The sequence below is a fragment of the Lactuca saligna genome, chromosome 8, assembly GCF_052625555.1.
Source record: "Lactuca saligna cultivar CGN05327 chromosome 8, ASM5262555v1, whole genome shotgun sequence".
Classification (NCBI taxonomy): domain Eukaryota; kingdom Viridiplantae; phylum Streptophyta; class Magnoliopsida; order Asterales; family Asteraceae; genus Lactuca; species Lactuca saligna.
Genome location: NC_136424.1, coordinates 22,475,496 through 22,487,456, shown reverse-complemented (window position 1 = coordinate 22,487,456; position 11,961 = coordinate 22,475,496).

Here is an 11,961-nt window from a genome sequence, read left to right as displayed (position 1 = left end):
GACTTTCCCATTCTCCCAAGTTGTAGAATTGTTTTCCTTTTTCTTTTCTAAACTTAACTCTCGCTTTTCTCATATTTATGAAAACCAAGTCATCGCATTCATCATAATTGATTATGCTCCCACTAGCATAATAATCATTAATTTTACTAGCATAACATTTAAGCTCCCACTAGCTTTGACATGTACCAAGAAATCAGCTGGACTTCTAGAAATCAATACTTATTGACTTCCTTACCAAAGTTCAGATTTCTAATGCGAGATGCTTCGATAAGACTTTATCTAGGCTTCTCAAATTCATACACCTTTCCTTAGATAGCTCACATATGTGTCTAAACAATTTTAGATCTTATAACAATAAGTCTCAAATGTTTAGATCCTTTGCCGTTTCTCACAATTCAAATTATGAAAAAGGATGTCGTAATCATAATTGAATTGGAGAATGCAAATATCACAATTCTATCTCCTTAAAATCTACTTAGTGAATGCGTTTCCTCACAATCATTTTCATGAATTGGAGGGAAACCTTGTGACACTTAGATTTTATGGTATATGTGTTTCCATTCATGTGAATTTGTAATAACCATAATCACAAGACAAGGTTAGTGACAAATCCAAACTCATATGGACTGAACTTGTTTAATCTTAATTTCATACCACCTGGCAGCACAAGGGTCTACGATTGCTTCCAAGTAGTTATGCAAACAACTGAGAACTCAAAGAACTCACATGCATAGCCAACTTTATCTGGAATAAGCACATAAATAAGAATATGTCATCACGAAAGGTTACAAACCTCCAGTCGTGTGCTAGTGTTTAACAATAGGTTTATTGTTGAAACTTTTCAAGATTTTTAAGACTCCCACTGACCTCTTGACATATAAGATTCACTTTGTCAAGGAACATTACTTGACAACCAAATATTCAATAGTTAGTGCGGTTTCTTATCAAGACAAACACTTAACACAATTGGTCTTAGTTGATCTTTGTCCTTACCAAGACATCACAACTTACCAATTTCAAATGTACAAGAGTAAGAAACATTTTACTCTACATTTGATGAGTGTGTTAAACCTTCTTAAGATTATGTCACTCAAGGTTACAATCTTGGAGTACGACTCTAAGACTTGATTATGGAACGAAATATGACTCATCTTATTGATTTAACCATTTTAATAATTCATGAATCCTCTTTTTAGCCATTAGAATGCACTAAGATGTCCTTAGACGATCAATTGTGATATGATTTTCCATAATCATTAAGATGATCATAAAACACGATACTAGAGTACTCTCCCATCTTTTCAGAATGGAGAAACTTTTATCTTTCTACCTAATTTGATTCTTCTCATTCGTTCTGCTACGCATTGAAGCCTTTTCAATGAGTCGAAATTACACCTAATCTTGTAAGCATAACTATATTACTAAACTTTAGTAAAATATGACGAATAGTCTTATCGATATTTGTGGTGGACCTTTACTAGTGCACAAGAATATGTACTTGATCCCTTAGTCCTTCACTTGACTCACATATACATGTGATCAAGGAATTAGGCTTAGTTTTACAAAGATGAAATTCTCATTCATCATATAATAAAACTTGCATGATTGTAAGTTTCTGTCCAATTGAAACTTGGGTGATGAGAATCTTTCCTTATTTGGTGACTTCATCTCTAAGATGTGAGTACACACACAAGCCTTACATCTTGATGTTTCATTGCAAATAGGGCTTGAGTGACCTTGAAATTTTCAAGTCTTTAAACTTGTGGGTTAGGGAGAATTATTAGAGGAGGTGGAAGAAGTGAAGTATGATTTCCACTTCCACGATCTAATCATTGGAACATCATCTTCAAGGGGAAAACTTATCCCAAAAGATTTGGGAAGACCATAGTTGTCTAAATTAGGCATACAATGGGAGAAATTCAAGTTAGTTGACTTAAGTCCTTAATATAACACCCAAATGAAATATTAAGGCTAGGACCCAACACAATATTTTACAATTCGGAAGAGGGATGCTGTAATTCGAATGTAAAATATTTGAAGGTAGGTAAATGATGATTTACCAATTTCCACCAGGAAAAACGAAATTGATCATTAGGTTTTAAATGGATTGAAATTCCTAGATCCTTTGAGACTTATTGAACTTGTCAATGGCATGTTTAAATCTTGATTGTTCCCTGCAAGTTTGTGACTGGGATGTCGAGGATCACAAATAAGGTATGAATAACCATGCAAATTAGCTTGGTACACTCAATGTTACAACCACCTAATCAATGTGCCGGTTAACTACACACGCTCCATTGATCTATGATTAACATCAAGCTACCCTTTGCCAAGCATTGTCAGTCCCAGATTAGTGTACCGGTTAACCACACACGCTCCACTAACGACTTAATAAGGTGCAAAGTGAAATTTCATGGGTTAGCACCATATTCAGATTTTCCTAAGTAACTAAGATTGGGAATTTATAAGTGCTTATTTACTTAGTATTTCATTATACTTTTCACGAGAATTAATGTGTAACGCCTGTAGATCCGGGCTAGTCAATTTCGAGACAATAAACATCAAAAATGATTTTTTAATAGAAGATTATTTAGCATGAATATTCTTAACCAAGTTATAGTATATTTCACAAGGGTTCCTAACATATAAAGAACGCCGAAATCTGAGTTATAAAGAAGAAGTTATGACTCGTCGAAGTTTTACGGCAAAATCGGCACGGCACCGCCAATCGTAAAAAGTGAATTTACGATAAAATACTTTCTAGCCTTAGCAATATAAAGTAAAGTCCTATTATATGTTAAACCGAGAGTGTACATAAAAAGAACGTCAAAATCTGACTTCGTATGAGAAAGTTATGATTTTTCTAAGATTTAACATAATAGTGCACATCTTGGAAATTCGAATTTTAGTTCGGTAGATTTTTACCCAAAATAATCTAAACGAGAAATGAAGATATCGTTAATAGGAGTTAAAAGATAAAAAGACAGTCATAAACGGAGCTCGTATGCGAAAGATATGAACATCTTCAAGCGCGACGAATTCAATGAAAATTTGTAAATATGAGATATAATAAGAATTAGCCGACGAGGTCTAAATGAAAGTTGTAGTACTCGTAAATACCAACATGTGGATATAAAGAACATCGAAAACGAAGCTCGTATGTTAAATATATGGACGAAACTTAGTCTCTACTTTTCAAGCGCGGCGAATTCGAATACAATTTTTAAAATCTGAGATACAATGAGAATTAGCTGACGGGGTCTAAATGAAAGTTGTAGTACTAGTAAATACAAACACGTGGATATAAATAACGTAGAAAATGGAGCTCGTACGCCGGATATACTGACGAAGCTTAGGGGCTACTCTACGATAAAATCCCTATAAATAAAGGATGAATCCTTCATATTTTCTTCACACCATAACCTTTCTTTCTCTCTCTAACTTCTCTCTAAACTCCTTAAACCCCTCCCAAGTCTAGGGAACCTCCCTAGCATGAGAAGGAATCCCTGAAGCGCCTGACGGCTCCGAGAAAAAGAGCTTTTCGGATCGGAAACGTTGCTCCAGTGAAGTCCGGTTTTTAATAAAACCTGCTGTTTCATCGAAGGAAAATAGAATCGTCAGAATTGAAGCACTGCCCGAGTTTAGAATCATCACTTTGACAAGTGAGTGCTTGGTTACTTTCATCTTACACATAATTATGAAGTATATTATATACATTATGTGTTATGTGTGCATATTGGCTGAATACTTGCTATCTATGCTGGGTGAAAGATTTTTATACATGTTTTAAATGATTTAAACTGTATATGTATTTTATATCCACAAAATGTGTTGGGTAAAACATGGGTAGATGAAATAGTTGTTGTGTGATAACATGATGAAAGACATCAATGTTGACAGTGATCCAGTCATCTAGTGGAGTATAGATGACGACCACAGACTATACTATACAGTCCAGTAGAATGCTAGCAGGCTCGTAACCTGTAGGTGTTTTTGAACTAGGTGCTCATTAGGTATTTTGAACTGAGTGTGTTCACTATGTATTTTTGAAATAAGTATGTGCATTAGTTATTTTTGAACTAAGTGTTCACCAGATGTTTTGGACTACGTGTTCACTAGTTGTAATCTATAAACCTTGGTAACGATGGACTTCATGCCAATTCCTTAGGATGATCCTTGGAATAAATGAACGAGGAATAGTTGATTCTTAGGGTAGATCCTTAAGAGTAAAGAAGATAACGGGGATGGGTTATTGGGTTGATTAATTGTTTGAAGATTAAACATAATAATTATATTATTATGGGTTGAAAACCCTATGTACTCACCAGGTTTCCCAACCTGACCCACTCAGTTTATTTATATCATAGGTGTTGATATGAAATCACATTACACTGAGAGATTAAGGAGATATAAATCACTAGTGATAATGAATGTAAGTTTTGTTTATGCTTATGTTTCTATATGGACGATGACATCCCAAATGTTTTAAAATGAATAAAAACACTTTTCTTCGGAAATGCTTTAATAACGTATTTATCATTTTTTACTGGGAACAAATTCCGCAACATTTTTATTAAAGGAGGTACTCTGATTTTTATAAAGTATAAACAAAAAATTGGTCTTTTCTGGTCGTGAAAATGGGGATGTCACATAATGTCCTATCCTACCTGTTCAGCTAACGACCCTCCACCAGTCAAGGAAGCGGTGGGTGAGAGTGGACACCCATTAAACTGCCATTTTATAGGAAATAACCTTATACCCCCTTTATAGACCGGCTTCGTGAATGAGGACTACTAACGGTAAGACTGACTTTAGTCTTATACATATAAATATTAAACCTATAATATTATAATAGTATAAGGGTTGAATATTAAACTTTTAAAATTCTAGGGTTTGGAATTCAATGTTTCAAAAGTTAGACTTTTACATTTATAAATTCCAAAACTTGAGGGCAAGTTTTGAACTATTCAAAAACTTTTGGAATCCATAACTTATGAGTTTAATATAGGTTTTAATGAAGAGACTCTTGAAAACCTATAACTTGAGGACAAGTTATGGAGTTCATAAAACATTTATTAAAAGGACTCTTCATGTTCCATAACTTCAGGACAAGTTATGGAGGACATAAAACCATTTTATGATGACATTAAAAATGATACTCTTCACTTTCCATAACTTAAGGACAAGTTATGGATTTCATCAAAAACATTTTAGATCAATTATTGTAACTTACAAAATCAAACAATTTGTCTATGATCTAAATTAAACTCATAAGAACAAGACAATTCATATCAAACAAATTTCATGTAATTAGCCTAACCATATAAAGTAATAGAAAACATGAAACTATGAAAATTATCTTTTAAATTGGATAAGCATGATCATTACCACATCAAAAACAGGTTTATAAGTTCAAAAACAGTTTTAGTGTAATGATCCTAGTCCAATTCCAACCTTAGAACTCGAAAATCTGCATTCTGGAGCACCAACTCGTCGAGTGCATGAACTGACTTGGCGAGTTGGTCAAATTTGTGAGGGGACTCAGTGAGTTCCCCAGTGGACTCGGCGAGTCCACTGTCCAGAAAGCAGAAAATCGATTTTTTAAGCTTTTGAAAGCAAGTAGCATCAAGTATATTGGAAAACAACCCTCAACTATGATATCACTAAAGGTTTTTGAGCATTCTAACACTCCTATGGTGTACAGGCAACTCTAGATGCTTTGGATCTATGTTTTCTCTAATATACATGCAAACTTTGTTTTTCCAAAGCATCATCCTAACTAGCATACAATGGAGTATCTTTACTACAAAAATCTAGTTAGATGACATACCATTTTTTGTAGTTGGAAACCTTGGACCTTTAAGAACTTAGCACCAATAGTATGAATGCCTCAAATGGAATCACAACACACCTTTAGACAAAGGATGACTTTTGAGAGAATATGCATGCACCAAAATTGTCTCATGAAACTCCAAGAATACTAGTACATTTAGTAGCCAATTTTGGATGCTAAGGGATTCTTATATAGTGTGGCAAGATTAAGGTTACACCATGTAAACCTTAATGGCCATGACCTTCTATATTCCTTAGGATCCATGGGTTTAAACCTCCAGGATCATCCATGGATTGTCACATGGGTTTAGCCCACCCTAAGGAATCTTGGATCATTGGCCCACACCATAAGAATGAATGATTTACCAATAAACCCCTTATATTTAATTAGTCTCTTTTTTATCACAAAATTAATTCTAAATTAATTCTTGATCAATACTAATTAAATAATATGATTTCATATTAATATATTAGAACTTATAATATGTTAACAAATCATAAATAACTTTTTCTCAAAAGTCTATCCTATCAAATTGTCCTGGTGATATGCAACCCAAATGGACCATGCTACTCTCAGGTCAAGTACATACCAATTATAGTTATAGGCTTAGACCCCTAATCCAACAAAACATTCATGTCGGTTTTACATAAAAAAGTGACAATTAGTGCGGTGGCCTAAAACGGTGGGTAAATGTCGGGTCGGTTATTAAGCGATAGAAAAAGTATTGATGTTTCATTTTAAGTGATTCAAATCTTATATTGAAATTTGTAACCTGAAAAAAACCCGTAATAAGTAATGCCACGGTCGAAAATCATGGCCAAATGTCATCTTTTACAACGGATTTTCTAATGTTATTTATACATTTACCTCGTGTCGGGTATTAAGTGAGATGTAAAGACATAAGGTAATTGTAACATCACAAAAATATAGTCCAAAAATTTTGATTTTAAAATCATTAATTAATCTAAAATTAATAAAAATCATTATTCGAACCATAATATCTCAAATGTCAAAACAATGGATCCATATCTATCACAAGTCAAATAAATTATAGTAAAATATCATAGGCTAAAAGCTGTGGTGTGTTCCATGCAGTCATCCCAAGCTCTTCCCCTTAGTAGGGGAAGTACCTGAAACCAAAAACTAAAAACTGTAAGCACGAATTAGTGAGTCTCCCTAAACTAACACATAACATACAGATAATCACATAATAGCATACATTGGGACTTGCCTACTACATCGGGCCGCGCCCAACATCAGACGAATCCGGCATCGGGCCCCACCCGGGATCAAACCAAAATCCGACATCAGACCAAAATCCGATACACATATAGCATATCAATAAACATATAACATAGAAACATAACATAAACATATAAGCTAAATCCTTCCCTGGGCTTACCCCGACATCGGACCGAAGTCCGGAACAAACAACACATAACATAGAACTAAGCATTCATCGGTTGGCCCCGACAACAGACCGAAGTCCGAAAAATATAAACAAACACATGAAAGAATCACGAAGACATCAAGCATGAAAACATTCCTCGGGCTTTCTCGAGCATCGAACCGAAGTCCGAAAACATATAATCTACATCGGGCTAACCCCGACATCGGACCTAAGTCTGACATATGCTAACATACATAAATGGGTCGACGTTAGTGCCTTCGACCCTTTTCATACTAGAGGAAAACTCACCTCTCAAGCTGGATGCTGAAATCTCGTGTGAGGAATATTTGATGGCTGCTCCAACGACTCCCCGTCTATCATTATCACAATAATCAATTAGTAAAAAACTGAGAATCCTTCTAAGGGTAAAATGACAATTTTACCCCTGGTCAAAGTCAATATTCTGGTCAAAGTCAACATTATGGGTTGACCCAACTCGCCGAGTTGCTCCATCAAATCGTCGAGTCGTAGAACCCTGAAATCGCGATCTAACTCGTCGAGTCACCCCTGACTCACCGAGATGTCTGGCTACTCATAGTCGCGATTTGACGAATCAACTCGTCGAGTCCCTTCACAGACTCGTCGAGTTCTACCTTAAACTGAATCGGGACAAAACATCTCAACTCGTCGAGTTCCTCTATGGACTCGATGAGTTCCTAAGTCTGTTTGGTCCATCTTGATAGATTAAGCCTCTACTCTCCAGATCCAACGTCCATACTTCTTCTACATACTGAAAGTGCCCTCTTAAGGGTAAAGTTTCCAAATTTACCTGTTAATAGTCCTTCTTAATGGGTTTAGCTCAAACCCTAGTTCTTTAGGACATAGATTTTTTTTCCAAAAGCCATAATACTCCCAACCAAAGCATGAAAATCGAGATCTAGGTCCTAGAAACCAATTAAACATGTAAAATCTCAGACTTTGCTTCTGTGCATGGCGTTTTGGGGTTAAAAGGGCCAAACTAACACCTTAGAGCTTGCATGGGGGCTTCAATTGTAACATCCCGATTTTTGAGAATGAGATTTTAGGGATTTCATACAATTAAGGAAGTCTAATCGATGAGTTAGAGGCCCCAACTCGTCGCGTAGAGTTTTAGTCACCCTGCGTGATTTAAAAGGTCTACTCGACGAGTCGGAAGACCCTAACTCGACGAGTAGGAGCTGGGAGATAAAACCCTAATTTCCTGGGTTTTACACCCTATTTAAAGGATCATTAGACTCCTTTACGGTCCCTCTTGAGCTCAGAAAATCCTAATCTCGTTTACTCTCCATTTTTGTGTGACAAGAAGCATGGAAGGTGGATTTTGTGAAGAAGGCTTGAAATCTAAGGAGCTTGGAGCAAAGAGAAGCTGGTGGATTTGACTCTACTTCATCTTGACATCATTTTGAAGGTAACAAGTCGTTACCTTGACTTATCTTTAGCTAGATCTATTCATTCATAGGTTTAGGGACATTTTTAGCATATTTTTGAATCATTTCGGGTATTGGGCATGATATGAAGTTGTAACTTCAGATCTGGACTCCTCTAAGTCCCTATAGTCATAAAGTTATCAGATGTAGCAAGCTTATGCCGTTATCTTTGGTTATACCTTTCCCTTAGCTTGGTTTTGGCATCTAGGACCTTGCATATATGTAAAGTTTGCAACTTTACGTGGAAACCATGCCCTAGGAGTTTAGATCTGCAATTTTGAGCTTTGGGGTAGATTAAAAACATCTGAATAAGAAATGGACTAAAGGGAATCGACAAGTTTCCTAGTCAACTCGACGATTCGGATGAAGATTGGTCATTGTGGGTTTTTGCATGCACTCGATGAGTTAGCGAGAGAACTCGACGAGTCAGTTAGGGTTTTCCTGACATTTGGACACGCATGGACTCGACGAATTGTATAGAAACTTAGCGAGTCAACTAGGGTTTTCACGATTTCTTGAGTTCTAGTAGGACTGGACGAGTCAACGAGCTGCACTTGATGAGTTGGGTCAATTTGGACTGTTGACCTTGACCCTTGACTTTGACTTTGACCAAGGGTTGGCCAGTTTGCCTTCTGGGGTATTTTAGTAATTTGGGAATTTGTGGAAGTGGATCATAGGTGGATGTAGGGGTTGGAGTTGGAGTTATATTTGGAGGAGTTTGACATTATCATTCCGAGCTACCTGTGTGGTGAGTTGTCCTCACTATACTAACAGGGTCAAAGGCACCAATGCCGATCCTTTTCGGATTTGTATCCGGGTTTATTGCATGATATGCTTATTGATTTACATTTTGGTAGTTATGATGGTTGATGAGATTTGTAATCGAGTTTGAATCAATTCAAGTATAAAATCAGAAAGAGTTATAACGATGAATACGAGAGTAAATAGAATATTTGTTCAGCTCATATTATGCTTTTGAGTTTACAGAATACAATGACTAAACTGTAAAAACTGAGTGAAAAGAAGTCACTTAAACACTTAGTACAGACCCTTATTTATAGGAGAACAAAAGCATAACAATACTAAGAACTAGACATTAAGACAACACTTTAATATGCCTTAGTACAAATAACATTACATCCGAAGACCCCTTCTTATAAAGACAAAATATACTTCATAACAATCTAACTGAATCTTTGACTATTACAACATTTAAGCCCTAACAATCTCCCCCTTTGGAATCAAGGTCGAAGTTTTCAATTCGTCAGTGATTGAATGGCATACATCAGCACTCTTCGGATTTCCATGTACCAAGAGATAACTTTCTTTATCTCTTTCTTATCCCCTTCTGAGTTCTTCTTGTAGTGGTTCATACGAACAATTAAGTTTGTATATTGTGAGTTGGTGTATCTCTCCACTTCGCAAGTTTGAAACAAGAACCGCTTAGCTCTTCCACCTTTGTCTTTTCCTACAAAAACGATTCCCAATGGCTTTAAACAAATTTCTCCATCTTCATAAGTTTTCAACTCATTTTGTTTCTTCGATGGTGCCATTGGTACAGTAATGTCGATGCCTTTGACAACTGCAAGTTCGACATCAGTCTGAGCCAAGCACTCAAAGTAATTCTCCAAAAATATTTTAATGTGCTTGCACCCAAGGCTAAAAACTTCTGGATCTGTGTCTTGGAGAAAAGAAAATGATTTGTCTTTGAGCATCAAGGCAATGTTTATTAGATCATATGTGTTCATTAAAGGAAAGTCTGCCACTGTGAATTCTTGTAACTTTCCACTTGCTCTTGCTACAGTGTACTTCAAAATTTCAAACTTCCCTTCGAATATGACATCCCTTTTTATAGATATCACCTTTTTTATTTTCTCTGAAAACCACACTTCCTCTTGAGCCTTTGCCAATACTACATGAAACCTTATCTTCATCTTCTTTCCCTCTTCGATTTCCAATAATTTTGCTTCAGCCTTTAACTGTGGTATAATGAACATCATTTCATTGACTGGAAAGTCAAGTTGACCAAAATCTGTGTTCGTCACCACATAACTCTTTTTCGGAATCTTTTCAAATGAGTACGTATAATCAAACAGAACTCTGGATTCGATGGTTTCGTAGTTATAAAATTTTGCTGGGTCACCCTTATCAACATTCGAACCATCCAGAGCCTTTTGTCTCATTATGCTCTGCACCTGCCTCATTCTTTCCACCTCAGCTGCCACCTCAACTTTCTTCTCTTCTTTTGACTTTTCAATCAAAATTCCTTTTCCTTGTCTTCGACATTTGACAAAACCAATTTTTTCGATGAAGAAACATCAGCTTGCTTCCCAATCACAACACCTTTTGAACTTGGTTTTGGAAGTGGAATTGTTGTGATCACAGTCGAAGTGACTGGACCTGCTGAAATAATACTTGGTTTTGCCACCACCTTCGAAGGATAAAGTTTTCCAACTACCTTCGCATCTTCAGATGTCTTCGTTTGTTCCGCAGCCTTCGATTTACCAATCTTTTCTCCCCATTGCACCCCTGTGAAAGCAGGTGGGGCATCTGTAACATTTCGCAGAAGGCTTGAAATGCGAAGAAGTGGAGCTAAATTTTTGTGTAGGATGGCTTCGAAGTGGGAAAATTTCTGAGATAGAAATTCTTGAGAAATAATTGGAGAGACAGACTTCGAAGACAAGTCTTGGAGTTCTTTTAACAACCTGACCAACTCTCCAAAATTTTGTTCTTCTTTGGCAGAAAGAGTGGTCAGTTGAGGATTCATCTGTTCAAACAATTTAACACATTTTGCAATAGCATCACAAATAATGTTAATCTTCTGATTTGCAGACACGTAATCTTGTTGAACAGCCTGAACTCCTTCGTCATATCTTCACGAAGTTCTCTGATTTGCAAATTAACATCTTCTCGTACCTTCTTGACTTCTTGTACGAAGAGCACATGACGCTCCTTCGTAACAAGCTTTAGATCCTTTAAATCTTTCACGAAATCAGATCTCAGAGAATTGATTCGATTCTATGTAGAAATATCATTCTGACTAACCTTCGCAAGAACTCGACTCTCCGAATCCTTAATCAACCCTGATGCCTTCGAGATCACCCTTCCTTCCATCACCTTCATTAAAGAATCAACTTCCATGCTTGTAATTCCACCACTGCCCACATCTGCTTGGGATTGCAAGATAGAATTCAATTTCAAATTCAAAATCTTAAACTGCTTCATAGTCATCAGCATGTGGTCAGGGAAATCTTCTTCAGTTTGATCAAAAT